The sequence below is a fragment of the Ammospiza nelsoni genome, chromosome 1, assembly GCF_027579445.1.
Source record: "Ammospiza nelsoni isolate bAmmNel1 chromosome 1, bAmmNel1.pri, whole genome shotgun sequence".
NCBI lineage: Eukaryota > Metazoa > Chordata > Aves > Passeriformes > Passerellidae > Ammospiza > Ammospiza nelsoni.
This window is the reverse complement of record NC_080633.1, coordinates 19,557,213-19,580,544: the sequence shown is the minus strand read 5'-3', so window position 1 is coordinate 19,580,544 and position 23,332 is coordinate 19,557,213. Positions and strand designations below refer to the sequence as shown.

The 23,332-nt window shown below is 37.4% G+C and overlaps 1 protein-coding gene across 2 annotated transcripts in view; it reads right to left on the bottom strand.

Annotated features, from left to right (window-relative positions):
- NEBL (nebulette) overlaps positions 1-23,332 on the bottom strand; it is a 245,696-nt gene that overhangs the window by 110,738 nt on the left and 111,626 nt on the right. The gene's annotated exons all lie outside the window — the stretch shown is intronic.

Genomic DNA, 23,332 nt, shown 5'->3' with positions numbered 1-23,332 from the left:
ACCAATGAGAAAAGGACCAGACCACATTTCAGGAGAATTTGATGAATATCCCACATGAAGAGACACATTTCTTTCTTTCAGCATTAACTCTGTGCACAGTGATGCATCAAACCTTTGGAACACTTTCAATCAAAATTATCAAGCACTAACTTAAAACAATTTTGTAAGACAGAGGAATCAAGGATGAACATCAAGGGTGAAGGGGTAGTAAACTGTCTGATTTGCCTCTTGGGCAGCATCTTACAGGAAGCCACTAGATCACCTTCTTCAACCTCACCTTTCATCAAATTGTCTCCAGATACACAGAAATTTTATTAGTTTAAACCGAAGTAAAACTCAATTTAATTAGATCAGCTAAACATTTTGCAGGGGGATCATCTTAAATAACTTCCAGCACTATAAGAAGTACTTTTACTATCCATCTCCATTGACTTCCTACCTCCTCACAGACATTAAACATATGAGTCAAGATTCACAATTCTCTTAAATCAATTCAGAACTTCATTGTCACTTAAAAGAGAATCCTGTCCTCTCCCAGTCGTCCCACACAACTCACAGGTGTTAACTTCCTGCACAGAGGGGCAGGATCTTCCCTGGCACTGTCACAGCAGACAGCAGTAGCGTCTCTTTAAACAGAAACAATGTTAGATCAGCTCAAGACAAATGTCACACCACAGCCTGAAATGCATCCTCATGGTCAGCCATCATGCCTGTACACATAATCAACCCTGAAGAACAGTAAGTGTTCCACTCCTGGAACGTGTAGGTAAATCTGTCTTGGATCTACCTGTTCTGCAACATGTTGACCAGGATTTTTTACCATGAATCCACAAATTGATGTAAAATATGAAATTTTGCCAATAGAAATATAACCATTACTTAACCTTATAAGTTCATACATATATGAACATTTTCTGACAATCCTCATGAATAATCATCCATGGTTAACCATGGGTAATTATCTTTGCTCTTGAAAACATTTCCTTTAATTCAAACTTAAGTTCCTATTCCAGATAATTGATCTTAGTTTTGCTTTCTTCAACACATACAGTATCTTTCTCCAAAAAAACATCCTCTCTCTTCACAAGATCTTTCAAAACCATGAAATCCTTTCAATACCATGAAATCCTTTCAATATTTTATTCAAGGACAAAAAAAACCAATTAGCTTAAGGATAAAAATATTGCCTAAGATCAATCCTTTACCATTTCTGCAAACCTTCACTACTTTGTTGAGCTTTTCAAATGTATCCATCAGAACTGAAACTGCTGCTTCTACAGAGGAATATGGTACAGAGGACAAACAATGACATCTATAGGTTTATACCTGCAAGGACTATGAACTCTTCTGGTCCCTGCATGAGCAGCTGATACCAACCCTGTGTATCATTTTATTATTTTCTCTACTGAAGTAGTCATATCCAAACTCACATTCAAGCATCATATTGTTAGGTTTCCCATTTGTGTGTTGAGGGAAATTGATAGCTCTTCTAACTTAAATGCTGAAATACTAAAAAGTGTATTAAAAAGTAGAGGTAACAGTGAATGGGAAAAAACCAGACTTACTTCACAGTAATCTGCCTGCTTTGCTTATGGAAGGAAGATAAAATAACAAAACAACTATATAAGAATATATCATAGAAATATCAAGATTATTTAAATCTGTTTATTTACAATTTCTTTACTTTGTTTATTATTTATCTTAGAGAAGATGTACAGGAAGGCAATATTCATTTATCTGTGGAGTCATGTCTGTAATAAGGGAACAATTTCAGGACAAAAGAAGATTACCCAGGACCTAAAGAAACAATAATGAATTTCAGGTATTTATATATTCTCAAAGTAGTTCTACAATGTTTACCACTCCTTATAGCAGAATATAAATTATAAGCAGCATAATATAATCAAATGCATTCATTACATGAATGCTGCTTAATAAAAAATTAGAATTTTCTAATTTGTAATACAAAACAATCAAATTCCAGCTCAGCTGCTCAATGGTCAGAACACAATGTCTGCGAACGTGTTACAAGTCAATCACAAAGTCAAAAGGGACACTAAGGGCAAAAATATAGATTTACCAATGACAGTAAGAATACAGTGATTATTCTGAACATTAGTTTCACTTTTTATCAGATTCTGCAGCTGCCCCGTTTCTCCTGGGTTATTTTAGAATGTCCAAAGAAACAGTACTTGGACATCACAGACACTCTTGCTCTCCTGTGCAAGCCCTTCATATGTCACTTAACTTCTACACTGACAATTCTTTATGTGTTGAAAGGCCCAACAGCAGTGGATGTAGGCAGACCTTATAAACAGCATATATTTCTCCTGTTCTCTCTGATCCTGCAGTCAGCAGAGATTACAAACCAATGAAGTAAAGCACAGGCAAAGGCAAGAGTAAATTGGACAGTTTAAAGACAAGATGCTCTAAGAAAACAATTACAATCCTTCCTATTTACATAAAGATCAAGTCCTGGTTTCCACGGGGTTACCTTTCCTCTTAGTAGCTGGTACATAAAGTGCTGTGTTTTGGATTCAGTGTGAGAATAATGTTGCTAACACACTGATGTTTTGGTTCTTGCTAAGTAGTGCCACCCTAAGTCAAGGATTTTTCAGTGTCTCTCTCATGCCCTAGCAGGAAGGAGGAGACAAAAACCTGGCAGGGAGTGCAGCTGGGACAGCTGGCCCAAATTAGCCAAAAGGATATTCTACACCATAGAACATCTTTTTTGGTGTATAAACTGAGAGAAATGGGCTGGGAGGGAGTGATTGCTGGTCAGCTGGGTATCAGTCAGTAGGTGGTAAGCAATCATATTGAGCATAACTCATTTTTCTCAGCATTTATTTCTCTCTTTTTGTTAATTTCATTTTTATTATTATTGCTGCTGTTGTGTTGCTGTAATTTTGTTGTTATTGCTGCTGCTACTATTATTAGTATCTTTGTTAGATTTATTGTTATTATTTACTCTGTTTTAAGTACTAAACTGTTCTTATCTCAACCCTTAAGTTTTACTTTTCTCCTCATTCTGATTTTCCTTCCTATCCCACTGGTGAGAGCTGCAGGGAGTGAGTGGCTACCCAGTAGAGAGTGTAAAAAAGAGAGACAACAAAGAGAGAGGAGTAAGCTTGACTTCCTACATGCAAGCCACCATGAGCACACACAGAGAAGACATACATAAAAACTTTGAAAGATGTCAAGAAAACCCAACCAAAACACTGTAGAAATGAGACTGAACACCATGATGATTGTATTCAGCCTTGATGATGATATTCTAGCCTTCAGCAGTTGTAAGCCTCTCTTTCTCATACAGATGTTCGCTTTGTCTGCAGCTTCCTTGCACCTCTCTGCATAGCACAAGATGGCATTTTGTATCCAAAGCCCTTCATTGAATTCAAGTACATTAAAAAATTTCAGTCTCAGGATGGTAAGAAGTTTGGCACAGAATAAGATACAGTCACACTGCAAAAAAGGTGAAAAGATCTCAAGTCCTTTCAAGTATGTGTGGGAAAGAACTTCTCTAGGTCCCACACCCAATTAGCCCGATGCTGAAAGGAGCAGGACATTTTATAAGTGTTCTCTATAGCAGCTAACAGCATTGATCTATGCCACATGTCTCCTCTAAATAAAAATATCAACTGCGCACAGTTTATTTAAATCCAGACAGGAGACCTTGTCATATCTCTGTCAGGACTGCTGTCAAGTCCCAGCTTTATTGATATCTCTTCATTGTGCAAATATCTCTATGCAGTACTAAAATAATTTCTTTCTCACAGATGAATTAATAGCTGTGGCTCCAACAACTCAACATTATTTTACAATCCCCAGGATCATTTCTGTTGTCCTCCCTTGAACTCTGCTCATCTGTTTCAAATCCACCTTGCCATGGGGACAAGGACTACCACACCCAGGTATCAGCCCTGATTCTGTACAGCCTCTGCTCCTTCTACCCAGTGGTGTCCTCACAGAACCTCCAAGGATTTCACCTTATCTGCCCCTGTGCTACAGTGACAGAAACAAGTAGAATGACTCCTACATTTCTCTGGCCTTCAAATCCAGCTCTCATCCTGTGGTAAGTATCATTTGACTTTCAGGTTCACAAACTGATTCTTTTACATCTGACTATTAAAAATAAGTATTTTTGGAGTTTGACCATTTAACCCAGAATCTGAAATCACTCCATAAGTTTATTTGTTGAAAGATCAGCAGTTTCCTTTTACCTCTGGGATTATTTAACTTTGCATCTATCATTAATTTCCCAGCAATCTTGTCCACTAGAGCACCTACAAAATTAGTTCAAGTCTTTAACCAAGGACTAGCCACTGGGAAAACTATTAAAAGCATCCCCCTATGAGATTCCCCTTTGATAACACTACACCTTGAAATCTGACAGTCAGCCATCTGCTATATGCCTCACTGACCACAAACCCTCCTTAAACAGTATTGTGGTCCAGCTTCAGATCTCTCACAGAAGTGGGATGGACTCCTCTTTCTGCTTCATTCCAAAAATACTGTAACTTTTTATATGTTGTTGTAACTTTAGAAAGCCTAAATCCCAAATGTGAAATAAGAGTTTACTTATTTTAAATACAAATTCAACATGTAAAAACACTTCAAAAAATTGGAAAGGATTGGATTAGAAACCACATTCCTTTGACTTGAAATAAAAATGTTGGCAGAAGTTATCTTGGTTATAGCTAAAAACTGCATTTTCAAATGATCCTTTATTTTTAAAGGCTTTATTATTTTTAACTGTCAGCCATTTATAATGGACTTTTCCACCTTTTTGTATCCTTTGTATTTAGCTAAGAACTTACATTCAGCATTAATTTCTTTCCATCTATTATATAAATGTTTTAAATTTTATATTTTTATTAAAATCTTTTATAATAATGTTTCATCACTGCTTCTATAAAAAGACAGAATTTAAGAGTCTCTAGTACTGGCTTAGACCAAAGGTCCATCTGGCCTAGTGTTCTTTATCCAAGATTGGCCACAAGCACAAGCTGGAAGCAGTAGGGACAGGGAAAATATATGTGATATTTCCCCTACATACACATTCCTTGACTACAGTTGTTTTCAGTCTGGTGTATTTCCTCAACCTGGTATGGGTTCTTCTCATTCTGCAGCACGGTTTTTTCTCAGGGCTTGCCTTATTCTTGAACTAATCTAGGTTTTTTGCACTCATATAAGACTTCTAGCACAAAAATATGTCATTTAATACTTTCCACAAGGAAGCACCTCTTTCTTCTTGGTTTGTTTGCCTTCAGATGAGCTTCACTTGTTACTTCCTAGTTCTTGCATGAGAAGACAGAGAAAGCAGTCACTCCCTGACTATACTCTCTATGATAATTGTGTAGAGCTTTCTGCAACACCTTTCTGAATTCTAAAACCCCTTTTGTCTAGGCTGAAGACTCCTGTACCAGAACTCATTCATTCTTCCATTTGGATTTAATCATCCTTGGTGATTTTCCAGAATTTTTGTTTTCTTTTTAACATAGCAGTTCCAAAAACATTATTCAAAGTCTTCATGAAAAAGGGACTGCCACGGATGTATAATCAAGGTTTCTTTTCTTTCATTTTCCCTTTTTTTTCCTATTTATTTCTAATGCATAATGCTTTTTTGACTGTTACCAAGCACTGAGATTTTGTCTTCAGAGAAGTAGCTTATTAAAGGTAAATGTCAGTGCAGAGGCCATTATTTTATAGATGTAAGTTATACATACATATTTATCTGACCTTACAATCACATTTTCACTTATAATTTTTTTTGTTGGTACTCACATTCTATTCTTGCCCTACCCTGAATAACTTGCCACAAAATAGTGTCATTCTTTGCTTATCTCCTCTATCAGACCCTTCATGACTATCACTTCTGAACCAAGACTGATTCTGTTTTGTGTCATGTTGCATTTCATTGCAATGTGGTTACAGTTGTGCTGCATTTAAGTTAATTGCTTTAAGGTTAGCAAATAGGGCCTTTTAATAGTCCAAATAAACACACTACTGCCTGGAGCCATGGTCTGCTCAAACATACCTACTTCAATCAGATCATAGCCATAATAAGTGCCAGTTCTTACATTGCCAGTTAATTCTTCTCCTCTATCAGAGTAAAAATTGATATCAAGTCTCCCATATTGACTAAGGGACTGGTTTAATAAGTTGCCATCTGTTAAATTTATAAATTCTCCTCAGAGAGGTTGAAGTTGGCAATTAAAATCTGCTTCCCAACAGTTATATAGCTTTCAAGTATCCAAAAATTTTCTTAATAACATTTATTTAATTCTTCAGACTATTTCTTAGTATTCAATTTTTTAGTATTGGCCATCAAAAATTTAGTAGCAAAAAGCAATTCTGCCAAGCTCTTTAACAATAACACTTTTGAAAATATAAGAAAGTTTACACGTCTTTCACCAAGGACAAGCCTACCTTGAATGATCTCATTTCCTCTAAGAAGGAAACAGAGTGAAAGTGCCAGAAGGAAGCTGGCAGACAGTTATTGTAGAATACTGATGAATGATACTTTGTTCATGCATTCTTTCTGCACAGCCTTACATCCAGTTTAATGACCTGAACAGCTTAATAACAGATATTGCTGTGTGCAGATGTTGATGTGAGGGTCTAAAATGGAATAAAATGGACAACAGCACTGTTTTTTTAAAACACACCACAGATTTGTTTCACTGCTCAGAGAGATTTCACACTATCAATGTTTCTATTCTTATATTTTCAAAGAAAAGTTTACTTACTGACATCTCCTCTCAGTTCTGCAAAGTGAATTTTTTCCATGTTCTGTTGCTCTTCACATACATAACCCCTGTTTGTAGATTTCAGTATTAAAAAGCCTTGAGAAAATGATATTATGATTTAGGGGTTTTAAATTGCTTTTTCAAGACAGCACAGCTTGTCACCACATTGACTTTTAGCACTTTTATCAATAGAATTAATTTCTTTTTATTAAGGCTACTTTTTATTGCTGTCAAGCAGGTTCTCATAAAGCAGTAGAGTTGGGAAACATCATCACTATTATCATAATTTCCATAAGAGAATTACAGCAAAATATACTGAATTAAGATATACTGGATTGAGCCAAAAAGTCCAGGAAAGGATAAAAACTAAATATTAATAAAAATAATAAAAAAATTTAATTTTTTAAAAAGAGTCTTCACAGTGCCTTGATTTCCTTTATTCTAATTTAAGAGTGTTTCTAACCAACTTGTCAAAACTAAAGATGCATGAAGGGGAAGTGTGAAAAGTATCTGTGAAGGAAAGCACAGACAAAGCAGAGATGTTAGCAAAATCCTGTACAAGAACAAGACTCAGGATACCAAAAAGAAATTTAGTTTGAAAGACAAAGGAGTCTTTATAGACCACCATTTCAATGAACAATGACTCTTTCCACTTCTAGATATAAAATCAAATGTAACCAAGAACACAAACAACAAAAAAGGAAAAGCAAAAGTACAGATTATTGCTAGCCATGTGACAGCAGGCTTCTTTTAAAAGAACTATCATTAAACAAAAGGAAAAAGGGCAATTTTTTTTAAATGAGCTACTCACTTAAGAAGAGAGCACAGTAAACAAATTAGAATTTAAAAAATGCTGACTCCCTATGGGGACAAGGGTTATCAAAGTTAACTGTTGATAAGAAAGACTAAATAGCTTTTAGTACTTTAGTATTTTAGTAAACAGTGTTGTTATCAAACAATACAAAAAGCATACTTGAAAATTCCTCTTAATACACAGCAAAGCATTACTTTATTCACCTCCAGAGTTCAGGGTCCACTGTTTTCATTCAGAAAGCTATTAGCAACAGGGGACTGCAAATTGCCAAGGTCATTTGGAGCAATAATTCTAACACAAACAAACTTTGCTTGGCAATTAAGAATATGTCTGCTTCTAGACAAGTCAGGGTTGCATGACTGCATTTGAGTAAATAAGCCATGCTTTCTATCGTCTGGTTTGATACTGCTCTAATAGCACATAAATGCAACAGTCCTTATGTATCAGTGCAAAAATCCTCCTGAAAAATCTAAAAACATTAAAAATATTCTAGAGCTCTTAGGGAAATTGTCAAAGTTCCTACCTAGAGTGCCAAGCCCATGCACACAGGCTTATACTGCTACTAGTCTGCTGAAGCAGAATCCTAACATGGCCCTAAAAATGGTTTGTAAAATGAACACAGAAAAGGAAACAATGCAGATCCAGTGTTGCAGTGAAGAAGATGAAACAAAATAAAACCAAAAAGAGTAGCAGGACATTCCCTCACTTTCAGGCTTACACACAAGTTAAAGGATTTCCCTTTATTTAACAATCCACTGGCAAGGCATTTGGAGCTGGCCACACAGATCTACCAAGGCGTTTGGCCTCCTGTACCCTGATAACAAAATGTCTTTGGAACAAGTACACAGATTAATTGTTCCAGTACACCAACATGAGAATGTACTTGTGCCTCTACATTTCCTGGCACTTTCATAATCAAAATACCAAGCTAATATGAGATTAATCCCATCCCAAGAAACACATTCCACCCCCATGAGATGTTACCAGAGAGTCTCAGGAGAATGCCACCGACCACTGAGCTGGCAGAGGACAGTCCCAGGTTAAAAAGGAAGGCAGGAGGCACACCAGAAAACCTCACTGGCAAAATTGGCCAAAGATGACTAACTCAGATCTCTCCTGGAAGTTACACCTCTTGCCTCCAGAGAAGAAATCCCTCCACAACCCATTTGTGGTTTGGATAGAGTTGAGCTGGCAAATAGGAACTTTGCTGTGAGGTCAAACTAGTTGTGACTGTCTAGATTTCTTTTATTATGCTGGGCATCAAGAGAATGAGAGGTTCAGTTTTCTTGGTGGAGTTGGAGACAAAGGGAAGGAGGGAGAAGACTCCAGTCTGTAAACTAGACAAATACATGATCTCAGCAGTAAAAGATACACAAGACTTTGAGCTATGGTCCTTCACACATTAAACCTGTGGACCCCCTTTGGTTTTCATGTACAAACACAGCATTTAAAGTTACAGATAGTATTTCAAATTCAAGTGTCTTCCACCTATCCATTCTCTTTCTGAATGCACATCAATTTAACTGTGTATCCAGTAAGACTGAAGGTGATCAGCACATCACTTTCCTCAAAAATTATAAACTTTCATGCAATTTTCAAAATTCTGTATAAAATTGGCATAGCATAACATATTATGTGCACAGATGCATGACCCATGTTCAAGTTTTCCAAACAGGGACTCAGAACTGAATTCTGCTTTAGCTCTATGAAACTTTGCATTAATTATCCTGATTTCTCTCTCTTTCCCTCTCTCTTCTTTCTACTTATGAAAAGTAGGTATGCAAAGTGAGACTCTTCCAATGGCAGAGACACATAGGCAACACAGAGAGACAGCAACCTACATGCGAAACAAGTGCCTCACACACCCATCTATCACACACTCTGAGCACAGAAATAGGGTTCTCATTTCTGACAAATAATTTTGAAAGGTTCCACACTGCAGCAAAAGAATTTGCAAAATTTCAGCATCTTTCAAACAAAAAGTATCCAGGAAACTCTTACTACAATAGGTCAAACCCAAGAGCTATGTCCACATCTATGGTGAATAAGAAGAAGACTTTTTAACAAGGTCTTTAAATTTTACACTGTTTCATATACTCATATCAAGAAAGGAAGTACAATTACCTGAGCTTTATAAAAAGCTGTATGAAACCAGCAGGCAAGGAATATCTCAAGCCTATCACCATATATGATATGTCACCATATGATCCTTTTATCTCAAAAACATTTTTAATAATATTTTCTCAAGCAATACACTGCAAATCCCTGTGATAAAATGTTTCATTGTTATTTTATATATTCACTAAAATTTCTAATATATCTGCTATTTTGCAGATTTCTGTGTCCAAACTGAAAGAACCTAAGAATAACTATGCACTCTGAAATCATAAAAATAATTATATGAACTGTCAATAATATATCAAATTGGGCATGGCAGCCACAGAGAAGTAGTACAAAAAAATAAGGTTTATGTATTAAGTTAGAAAATATGACTGATCCACGAATTGCAAATTCAGACAGGTAGATCAGCTAATTGCACAAATAATTTAACAAGCTGTGTTAACAGAATGGTGCTGAAAAGTACCAAGAGGAAATACCTTAAGGGTCTGACCATGATTAATTTTATTAAGTAATTTTATTAATGAGGTATGGCTGTAAAAAAGATTCTCTATGTAAAACTAATCAGGTTTGAGGTCTGGAGCAATCAGAGGAAATTAAATATTACTTAATGCAAAAATATGCTCTTCAGAGAATTTCTACTGCAAGTTACAGGTTTGATAGTTGGAAAGAGACATTCTTGCATATCCAAATTAATCACACAGTAATTGCAGGCCACCAAAACAGCCATGAAGAAAGCCAAATATAATCCTGAAATTAATCAGGAAAGGTACATTTTAAATCTCACAGTAGCGTGAAAAACACTCACTCTCTGTACTCAAAAAAAAGTGAGTTCCCATCAGAACAGGCACAGTCAAGTCTTTGTGGAATAGTGAAACTTTGGCAAGGCCACATGAAAAACTATTCACTTGTTCAGCTTCACATAACAAAAGTCTGAGAATGACACCTCTCTCACTCAACACATAACAGAGGCAGAAGTGCCATGCAAACAAAAAGACAATGGTTACCCTGCCATAAAGAACTGTTGTGAAAACTGGATGAGGCTTCTTACCTGCAGCAGGTGAAATTAAGGAACTGTCTTCAAAAAGAGTAGGCTAAAGCTGAAATTAGATTAATACAGAGTTTGACATGGGTTTTGAGAACTCTTTATGATATGCCTTTCCTAAAGACAAGACTAGAGCTGATGACTCAAGACACTCCTTCTTGTACTCTTTCCTGTGCTCCCAAGTTACCACTTGGAAAATTTACACGCACAAGTAACAACAACCAGCAGCCACACCATTCAGCTGTTCTACCGTTTTCTTTATAACTTGAAAGAGTTTTCTAAAGGCCCTCAGCATAATTATTCCCATTTTATTGGAAAGGAAACAGAACTGAAGTAGCTTGACATAGCCAACAAAACATGCCATCAGAAAGATCAGGAATAAAGAGCAGACTTCCCAAACCCAGCTGTAGTAAGATGTATTGCCCTGTCTTCATACAAATCAGTGATGGCTGATCTATATATTCAATCATGTCTAAGAGAACTTGTCTGACAAAAAAGAAACACCTCAGGTAACACCCAGATAAACACTTAGAGTAAAAAAATCTGAAGGCTTTCAAGATCAGGCTCAAAACATGCATTACAATATTTCTGAGAGCAAATACAGAGATGACAGCTAAGGACCTGCCTCAGTGGCCCTTACAATGCAATGTTCTTAAGTGCAGTGAGTAAAAGTGCTCATACAGTAGGAAATACTTCCTGACACCCCTCTTCTCTGTCCAGGCATTTCTTGAAAACCAGAAGAAACAGCCTGAGAAAATGGCTCCATTTCTGTGCAGTACATATCTGAGAGTAGAAACCTTACACTGAGGAGGATACACAGGTGAACAAAAGCCAGATCCATGACATACATCCTAACAGCCAGCTTTATTAGTTTAACAGAGAAGGACTGTGTGCCTCACCTCTCAACCCTCACATTTTATTTAGAGTTATGTCAGAAAAGGTCATGTTGCAAAATATAAACAAATTGCCCACATGGAGCAGATTTCCTAGGATTCCCCAAGTTCCTCATGCTGTTCTGAACCACAGGAATATCTTTTCTGACAGACACAGGCCTACCAGATAACTCCTAAGTCTCGTTTATACCTGTGGGATATACTCAATTCCCAAGTCTCATTTATACATCTGGCATATATTTATATACTGCCCCAAAAGCGACAGAAACCAGCTAAATTTCTGGCTACCCTCTCCTCCCTCCTGAATCTCTCTCTCATACACAGAGTGTGCTTATTTTCTGCAGACTCAGACACAAAAAACATGGCAAAATTTAGTTCCAACATCAGACAGATGTAGTATGGCATCCCCAAAACTTCAGAGCTGGCATACCAGACGTGATAGCTCTCACAGATATCTCAGTTATCTACTACCAACATTTTGAGGCTTTATCAATTGCAGCCTGACTCACTGCTTATGCACCAAGCTTCCCTGTCAGGGGTCTCTGACCAGGCTAATTTTGCAGATGGCAATAATCACCTAATCAATCCATGTCTTTCTAAGTCCTAATGGAGCACCTGCACATCCAGGCATGAATCTTCCTCTTGACATCCTCCACAAACATAAATTACAAGTTTAGTGCATGCACCAGGCAAGTCTCAGTGACCTCTTGACAGGGCAAACAGAGGTCATGCAACAATCTGATTTTCAGCGCCCACTATTTCCAGCCTTCCTCTTTCTGAATTTTAAAGCTTGGAGTGCAGTTAGAATCACGCTCAGGTCTCAAAGGAACACAACTTCCAAGTGATGTCTCATTTCTAAGCCTGATAACAGAAGCAATGATTCCATTGGAAAGTTCTGCAGTGTAACAGGAGAAGATCTCTAGGATGAAATGGTTCTAAGGACATAAAATATTTTACAAGAGGGGGAAGCAGCTACAGTCTAGCTCTACTCTGGTCCAATGGACTGGGTACACTTTGGTGGTTGGAGCACATCATTCAGTTTATGAATCCACTTTGTATGCTTCAAGAGAGTCCTGCATTGCCAAGGCAAGTGTGGTAACATGATAAGGAGATTCACTTGAAAACCAGTAAAAAATGCTAGTGGGGTCAAAGCCACGTTACTCATGACTAATACCTTGTCTGCAACTGCCACGCCATGCAAGAACACTTGCATGTATGTAAGGAATATCCATCACATCTCAGTTACCTTTGCATCTCAGGCACTTCTTCAAAAATTCACCATTCAGGGCTCAGAAATGCCCTCTGGATTGTAACAAAGAGCCAGTGAAGACAATCAGATGTCATGAATGAAGCCCACCGATATCTAAGGGGGTCTAGGGTCAGGTGCATAATTACTAATCCTTTTTAACTTTGTACATTCAAGCCAGTTATGGCTAACCAAGGACACAATGGGTTGGTCACAACTCAGTAGGACAGAGGCACAGCTGTGACTAGAAACTGCACAAGGTACTAAGGTCACTAAACCCACTGGCTTCACTGATGACACCATCACTGCTCTGTCACTGCTCAGTAATGCATGCCAAGGCAAGTACTTGTGGAACAGCCTCCCCTTACTAAGATCATTTCAGTTTCCTGCTATCAGCATACCAAAGCCTTACCAACCCTGTCACTGCATTTGGAAAACAACAGTTAATATTTCCTGATTAATTTCAGTTTCACAAGTTGTCTAATCTTTATTTTAATGTCTTTTATACTTCTAGTCTTCCCTGGTTCCTATATTAATGAGTTTCACGTTTTTATTATATGCCACATACTTGCTTTTCTATTAAGTATATGCCTGAGTGCTACATTTCCTGCTCCTAGTTCTTGCCTTATAAGAAACTGTACAGAATCACATTCACTTCTGCAGTTATATTCTACCTGTAGCTTAATAGACTTTTTCTGCTTAATGAGGTTTTTTTAATAACAAAAGCTCAACCTTTTTGTGTCTTCTGAGCATTTTTTCCACTAGTTTTCAATATAGGCTGATCATCTAACCTCCAATCCCACAGTAAAGTCAGTTTCTATAACTTTTGCCATAACTTCATTGATAATTCTGCTTAATTTTTCATCAACACCAAGATTTTTGAGCCTTTCATCCACTCCATTTCTGTAGAAAAGGACCCTGACTGCTAACTCAATTCAAGACAGCATGTCAGCTATCATCTGAGCCAGAAACACACACTGTGCAGAAAGGAACACTAAACAAAAGGCAATGCCAAACAAGTGACCTCATTCCATGCCTGCTACCCTTGCCCTGGTCACATCTACAGCTTGCTGGCACAGGCAAATAAAACCCTTGGCCCTTCCTCCTGTTCTCACAACACTGCAGCCAAGGGCAGCCCAGCCCACACCAGAGCAAGTATCTCTGCTGAGCAGGCAAGAAACCACGAGAGATGAGATTGAGGCACCTCCACAGATCATTTGAATGCTTCACTTTCCATCGGTGGTACCTGAGGGAACAGCACAACTGTTCAGCTCTGCAACAAAATGGTAGCCAATCTCACTTAAGATGAAAGGTGACCAAGTACCTTTGTCCCACTTAATGATAAGAGGAGGGAGGAGGACCCTGCTCGGCACACTGAGGTACAGCCTGGAGACACCCAGACCTTTCCCAGTACAGACTCTGGGTCTTGCCACGGGTTCCTCATAAGACAATCCTCCAGTCCTCCCTCAAAGACCATCTCTGCTGTGCCAACACCCACACCAGCCACACCATCCTTCTCAGCTACTCAGCCACTCACTGCTGTGGAAGCTGGCAACAGCTCTCCTGTTATGCCAAACCCTATAAAAACCAGTTAACCTTGGCAACAGAAGTCACACACTCTGGAGTATATCTTTCCTCACAAGGCTAGAAAAGGACTAGACTGGCCAATCTGGGTATGGGTTCACTTTACACCACTATTCCCCAGTAAAGAAAAAAGGAAGGCAAGACCCAGCAGGGAGAAGTTCAGAAAAGACTTGAAGTTCAAAAAAGCCACCTCTGAAATTATATTGTCTTCAGACTATTTTCCCAAAGTCCACTAGGGACTGACATTCAGACCCCCTCTATTCTGCTTGTGGTTGGCTTACTTAGTGACATATTCAGCATCTCCACCTTTATACACTGTCCTTTGTGGGGACTGAACCAGGTCACCACTCACCAACTCAGGGAAGACAGGAGAGACAGAAACTCAAGGCAGATCTGGGGAGGAGGCAGTGGGGAAGAAACACCCTTCAGTTTTCCATTAAAATAATGTGGTTTCTAACAGTGAGACTGTGTTGGTGTGAGACAAACAGCCTTCCAAAAAAAGTACACAAATATCTCTTTAACTGAATCATTATTTAAATAATTACAAGAGCAGAAAGGGTTAGAACGCAGACTTGTGTCACTCTAATTTACTGCTTGGAGAAGTAAACTTTTCTTGTGTTAGGATGGTTGGATGGTTAAAAATGCCAATCATTGGTTATACATATTACATTGCTGCCTTTGTCACAACAAATATATCTACTGACAGCCTAGAGGAAATCACAAAATCATTTAAATTTGTCTTAACATGCAAAAAACAAAACAGCAACAACCAAAAAAAAAAAGTGCCACAGAGGGCCAGATACTCCTGTTGTCAAGGTCAATGAAGCCTGTGAGCATCATAGGGGTGAGACATTAAAATCTCCAGGGATCAAGATTAAAGATGGTATTAGAAGAAGCAGAATGTTTTGTTCTTCAGCAAGAGGTTTAATGGTGCCCTAGCAACTGATGCAAATCACAGAAGCATTAGGTAAGATGGAACTAAAAGGTAAAATGATAAGCAGGCAATGGACAATGAAATAAAACAGGGAAATAAGATATTATATTTTCCTTGCAAGCATTTAACTACTCAAAGATCTCTGGAGGTGCCAATTCCTACTTCTCAACTTTTTGGCTAATTAATTTTTCCCATTTTAAAAGCCTCATTTTAATTAGCTCCCAAGTTGAGCTGCCATGAAGAGGTTTTATTTTCATTCTCTTTTTTCTATATGTAAAAAAGACTGACTTCAAAAGTACGTACTCATTAAAAATAATTAGTGATTTAGATACCACTTCAATATATTCAAGGATACCGGAAAAATAAGTTGGGATTTTGTCATAATTCAGTTGCTTAGTATCACAACAGGAAAAAAAAGAGCCATATACTTAAACATAAAAACCCTTCTAAGCAGGTTCAATCTCGAAGTCACTGGTGTTTAAAGACAGACTCACATCCTTTAGTCAGACAATGGACAGGTGCTTACAACACTTAACACAAAACACTTCATAGTTTTCTTCATTACAGCTTGGAATTTTGCCTTCCATAAAATACTGCCTGAAGAAGCATATGCAATACAATCAATACCACAGCAAAATGTGGAAATGGCATACCTGACAATTTATTCCTCACATTTACATAGCTGTTTTAACCTTCAATCTGAATTTTCAGAGTTAGAAGTGAGTACAGACCTTTAGATCAATATGTATCTGCAACACACTAATCTGTCAACAAGTTGGCAATTAGTGGTGATTAAAAATTAAGTCCATGAAATACTATGCTAGATATTTGAAGACTATATAGTTTTTTAAATTACTGATGCCCTTCATATAAGCCTTGCCTTGCAATATGAATGTTATCACAAATAGAAAATTAAATCAGCGAGACACAAATTTCTACTTCTTTCTTTTGTATTCCCTATCTAGATTATTCTATTATTATTTTAAGGCAGGAAAAACCCAAGAAGTATTTTTCTAGGCTGGATTGAACATTTTGCTCATCAAGGAATAGAGCAGTCTTACTGAATTGAAGTGTGTATCACATAAAGCAATTCATCAAAGCAAATACATGTTTAAACAAATACAGGTTCAACTTAAAATTTACCAATGCCAGGAACATAAATGAATGCAATGCCTTTGATTCTGGAGTGCAATGACACTGTTCCAGTTTACACAGATACATGATTTAACTATTTCTCTGCAATGCTGAGCTGTCTTGCTGTTTTCCAAAGAGAGGCGTGATAGGACATTCCTATCAAAATATTTAGGTTATCACTTGATTCAATTCTACTTAAAGTCTACAGTTTTGCAACCAATTTACATTTAGCATTCATTTCTCATGCATGAGTTGACCCACTTACATATGCAGTAAATCCATGCCTTTGGGGATTTTTCTGGACGGCTTGCTTTATTTCCACCACAACTCATTTTATTTTGTCAATACAGTGATCAAGGTTACAGTCATCCTGTCAAATATATTTATTTAAATTAGAATCAGAAAGACTATACTACTCCCTGTGGAACTTCATGGAAAACTTTTTGAAACTTTGAGGCTACATACTTCTGCTACCAACTGATTTCATATGAAAGCACTAATACAAAAAAAAGGCAATAGTTAAAATAATTTCTTCTGTAAACTTATAAAATAGACTTCTGAAACTCTAGAAGAATATAAGAAACCACAACAATAAGCATCACATTATACTTGCCTAAGAAAAAGAGAGAAAAAAGATTTTTTCTAAGCAACCCTATAGAATAAAGCCAGATGGAATAAGATCATTAAGAAGCAGTTATGTAGGTGTCACATCTGCTTGCTTCGACTATCAGAGATCCACTTAACCTAAAATATTTCCCCCTGCATCTCTGAGGATTCACATTTGAGAAGCTTCATTTGAGGTTGCTTACCATCCCCACTGTGGGGCTGCTGAAAGGGAACCTTCCCCAGGCAAAAATTGTCCCAAGGTCACATGCCATTCAAGTCCAAATAGACTTGTGTGCAACAGAAAGGAATTTCCATTTTACACAATTTGCTAATATGTTTCTTTCACACATCAGTAGCTTACCAGAACCTCAGTACAGATTTGCAGATAGTGTTTCAGTGGATTTACCCAAAGGCCTCTCTGAATTGACACACCTAACACTCTTGGGGGCAGTGAGACATACAATAAACAGCACACTAACAGCATTATAAATCCTTATTGCTAATGCTAACCATTTTTCCAAATGCAGTTATGCCTTGGGCAGGGGTTTGTTTTCCAGCTTCTCAAAGATAAAATGCTTCTGCTGTTTCTAGAGAAGAGTTATGCACCTTTCCACCTGTATTTCAGAAGAAGCAGTTTTATAACCACATCACTGATAGACTCTAATGCTTCTCCTGCTCTGGATCAGGAAGTTGACCTTTAGCAGGTGAGGAATGTCTCCTCATTAAGGATATCTGTTTTACTACCCCCATGGAATATGGTCTATAACTGAATTATACATTGCTGAAAACAGAACATCTGCCTGCTCAGCAGAAATTTAACCATAGTTTAAGTCATCTAAATTATTCTGTTCCACCTGTACTGACAGTTTCATACAGAATTACTGTAATGACTATCTGACATTCCAAAAAGTATCCTTCAAGTCTAAAAATACTCTTTCCTCCTACATGTTGGGAGCTATTGTTATGTAAATCACAAGCATTGAGAAAGAGAGACCAGAAAAGAGAATGTGAAAAAGTTATGGGAATAGAAAAAAAAGCCGATGAATCACGAACACACTGCTCTGGATTCTCAGCAATCTTTTCCTCCCCAACAAGCAACTGTAAAATTCCCTAGCAAAGGCTGTGCCTCCCTCTACCTCTAATAGGAGCCTACACAGAAGATAATGGTTTACTCTAGGTGCTACTTACTGTATTAGCATGAATAACGTCTGTGCTGTAGTTCTTCATTTAAATAAGGTCCACATATCCATATCTTCCATACTGGAGAATTCCAATACCTCCTTATTTCTTGGACAACTCTGAAAACAATGTAAATGAATATAGTTAAAGAAGTGAGAAAGAAGCTTTAATGAAAACTCCACAAAGTGATAGGTTGTTTTACAACATTTTATGGTGTGTAGAGTATCAAAACATACAATAAATAAACAGTAAATTAAAAAATATTAGAACGCTGAATACTTGGTGACTACTGTCCTACACAGGGATCATAGCAAAAAGAAGTAATGAAGCCCAACAAAGCAGCATGCCACTAAATATCTTCAGAATTTTTCCTGAAAGTGTAGGTAAAGAATTCATTTGCATAGGAACTAATTTAACACTGTCTCTAATTTTGCTAATTTTGATAATGATCAATAAAGAAAGATTTTTCATTTTTAAGTACAATACACCTGGAGATTTCAAAACAATTCTCAAAGCTGTTTTCTCATTTAGCACGAGTTCTATCTAAAATATTACTTACATTTACTTAGATTCATCATTTCTTAAGAACGTGCTCAGTCATTTTTAAAATGTCTGAAAGCTTACAAAGTATAAAACCTATGTAAAAATCTGCAAAAATACTCATAATTATTGAAAATTAATGTAATTCTTTTGTTAAGTAATTTCTAAAGCATTTATTAGGACTTTGCACTTTAAGGCAGGATGATTTCTGAAAATCAGAAATCAAACTCCAACAAGAACTATTAGAAAGTCAAAGGACCTGAGGCTTTTCAGAATTTCCATTTCTATGAATCTACACAAAACAAGCTCAGAAGATCAAGCCAAAGAAAGAACAAAGTTGGACTTTGTGCATGTATGTTCACTGCACAGGAGCACAGCAGGAACTCCACCTTCTTGCAGAGATACACTCATCTTAGCAATAGGAATGACACATTCAGCCTTCTTGTTTCCAGACAGAAAAATGCCGTTCAACTCAAATGACAGATGCTTAATAACATGAGTTATATGCAGATATCTGAAGTGCAGCTGTGTGGAATTAAGTCTACAACATACCAAATAATGAATACCTCTTGGAGTTGCAGCTCATGTTAAACTGTCAGAGGTACCAAGGGCAGCAGAAGGCCATCAGTAGCAGGATGCATCTGGCTGAGCTCACCTGCCACAGACATGCAGCACCAGGGCACTGCTCAACAAGTGCTATCCCATCCATGTCAGTCAACACAATGTCATACATAAATAAATGCTTATTTTCCCAATGAAACAGCAGCAAGATAAAAATCATGCTTAGGAGTATAAGGGCTCAGAAATAAAATATTAATTACTTCAGAAGCAGTAAAGCGCCCTAGAACAGCATAAGCTCTTTTGCATACAATTTAAAATGCTTACCCAGTCTCTCCATTGATGTGCCAGGGCTGGTTTTGTGAAATGCAGACATCGATGCTGCTGTTAATTTCTCTTGTTCCCTGTTCTTCTCCTTCACTTGAATTCAATGGAGGGAAAAAAACACTTAGAGACAAGTATCTGCAGGCTTTGTGCTGTGAATCCTACAAGTGGAGCTCTGGGCCATGTTGTTAACATCTTCTCCTGCCAATTTTCTCTACAATCTGTTTTGGCAATTTAAGAAATCATTTTATGTTTGAGCAAGTAAACAGATTGAACAACTCTGCCAATAGCTTCCAAATAGGGAGCCACGGCTCAGTGTCTGTCAGGGACAGTTTCTAATTTGAGATGTGCAGATGTGCACAACTACAGTAGCAATGTGGGTTGTGTCCTCCTTTAGTTGTTTCTGAAGATGTATTTTTATCACATCAGAGGTAGTGCCCAATTTCCTTATCATTTCTGTCTTTGTCCAGACAACAGGTGTTCATTTGATTCAAATTATGGGGGAATTCCTGTCCTCCTCTGCATCCCCTGAAGCTGTATAAATTTAACTGGAGATAGAATGCAACCCTTGATAATTAAAAGCCCCACACCATGCACCATATTTCATTAAAGACATCTAAAGAAAATTAATACACAGCTTTTCTCATTAGAACCCACATACAACACTTTCAAGAATGCTACAAGATCTTCATGCACTTTTTGCATCCAATAAAGATTTCACTAACCTCAATGAGGAGTTCAACTTGGGAAGCCAGTCCTTTACCCCACAGAGGGATGATTCAGTGACCTTCTCTTGATTAACTCTACTGTCCTTCACCAAAATAGAATGCCTTGGAAATGTGTTTTTAAAAGCAGATTTAATCTGTTTTCTTATTTTCATGCTGTTTTCACTTCAGATACAACCCAAACCTACTGGAAAATGAGTCACATGCAAATAAATGAACTGCATTACTTCATTTTGTTGTGTCTCCAGGAGAAGAAGGGCACAAATGTGTGGTGCTTCTTGCTCTTATGTGATTCAAGTTCATAACAGCATTAATGCCAAAGTGAGGAATGCTTTCACATGGGCTCTTAATGCAATGAGCACAAGCACTGTGAAAGCTTCCATGCATCCTTCCAGCCATACAACCAAGCCAGCAACCTCTGCTATCCAAGCACTGGCCTTTATCTTAATGAAAGCTTCTCACTCCATCAATTTGTATGGACACCTGTTTTCTTTTATACTTTGCAGACATTTACCAGAAACATATTTAAGAAAGAGCAACTTATTTCACATAGGATAAAACACGCTTCAAGTCATATATTGAGACATAAAAGTGCAGTGGCAGTAAGCTGCAGCTCATTGCTGCAGACTGCTGAAAGTGTTCCATTTCCCCAAAGAAAATAGTACTAGATTGAGTTTCCACTCCCTCATTTAGCCCTGTATCATGATAGACCCACACTTTTGCCATCATCTTTATTTATTCTGTTCCTTTTGCCACCTTAATCTCATCCTTGCAAAACCTGTTTGCAGCTAGCTTAACTGCAAAATCCCCCACAAAAATACATGGGGCAGGGGCTTTTTTCATTTTGAGAGTATTTGCATTCATTCTGAAAACCTTCTCAAAGTTCAAAATGGACAAAAAACATTACAAGGTCCTTTGACAAAATGTATACATTTCTCTGTGAGAACAACGTGCATTTTTTATTTATTGACTACATATTTAGTGCCAAAATATGTGGCATATCCGCAGAATTTGGCTCTTCATGCTAAAAAAGTAATGAGATTAAATTTCATTCTTGTCTAAGAAGCATCACTCTGGTCCTGATTCCTCCATAAGAGTCATAAAATAAAGTCCACAAGTTTGGACTAAATCTTCCGAGGAAGGATCGCTGGTGGCAAAATAACAACCAAAATTCAACCCCCTTATCTACTCATACTCCTTCCACTACCCCCATGATTTTTTTTCCTCACAAGGTTTATATTCATAGCACAAGAGATTCTTTAAAAAGTCAGAGTAATGCGCTGATATCCATATGCTGCCAAACTTCATATCAGGACAAAAAATATACTCTTTTAAAAATATTTATGCCACTTAACATTTATTATAATAAAATTTATTTTGTTATTTATTCTCATCAAGGGTATCTACACAACTAACTGTTCTCACGCTTTCAATGAAGTAGTTACAATTTTGGTTCAAATAGGCTCTTTGAGGAGTTTCTAGTACTTTAAGGTGAAATCAAAACTAAACTGAAAATTAAATAGATATATTAATATTCTTCCATTTTTCTGTATAAAAAAATTTAAATTATTTTAGAATTTTTAAAGTGCTTACCTTTTAGTGTCTTGAAATCTTGATTAGATCCTTAGTCCATGATGTATACTGCTTATCTGACAAATACAGAAACTACTCTCTGTGGCAGGCGTTTCTAGAATACAGGAGCTTTCTAATTAAATTGAAGTTGTCACCTATGCAGAATTATCTTTCTAGAATATAATGCTATAAATTAATTATTTCAGTGTAAACAGAAATTAAATGCAACTTCTTTTATCATGCACCTTTTAAAATTCCATTTTACCCTTCAAGACTAATTATTTCTAATAGGGTCGCTGACTTGGAATCTCTATCAGCAGCATACATAAAGTAAACAACTCTCTACCGGATAAATCAAACCTATATTGTTAAGAATAGCATGTTTAGAAATGAAAAGTAGTCATACAGGCAATGACCAAGAGTAAAAACCTGAAATAAAACCACTTTTCCCATTTTAAAAAGCTATTTCTGGGTCTGAAAAGGCAGGTAAGTATCTTTGGTTCAGGAACCAGATAGTATCACAAATCCTGGAATAAGATATTCCATTAGAACAGAAACTCCCTTGATCCACTCAAAAGCAAAGATGGGAAGAAAGCTCTTTCCCATGCCACAGAACTGCTTGTTTTTATTATCTCCTTTTCCCACAACAGAAAACACAACGTGCTTTGAACAAGAGAGAGATAAGAGCATGCAAGTGAGCTGCGTCCTACTATCCTGTAGCCTGATGTTGAGGGTACTGGGCTCGGGAGGCCTGAATGGATTTCTTGGCAGGCCAATATCCCGAACCGAGCACCACAGGCCTGCTGCAGGGCACTTCTCAGTCCCTCCTTGGGGAGCAGACCCGTGCAAGGGATTAGGCATTCACCAGAACCTCGCTCGTTTCATCTCCTTGATGCCTTCCAGAGCTACCCCACAGAAAGGAATCACTCTTGCTTGAGGAAGTTATGTAGGTCGGGAGAGGACCTAATTTAACTTCCTGGTCTGAATAAAAAATGCAGCTGATTAAAACCAGGGAGTCGCTGAAGTTTCCCAGATCCCAAATGGAAGTCTTAATGGCCATGCTTTTTGCCACTCCAAAGAATACATTTTTCTCTCTTACAAGCCCGTAATTTCAGTTAGCCCCAGTATGAACATGAGATGAGCTTTTGTTCTCATCTTGTCTACACACAGGAGCAGTTGCACAGCTCTTAAATTAACTGTCATCTCCACTGGCCAAGGCTCCAGGAAATGAGCCCAAATTTTTCATCTTAAAGACTGGCTCAGGACATCAAATCTTAAATAGTGAATGCTTTGGCAAGAATGGTAAACCTC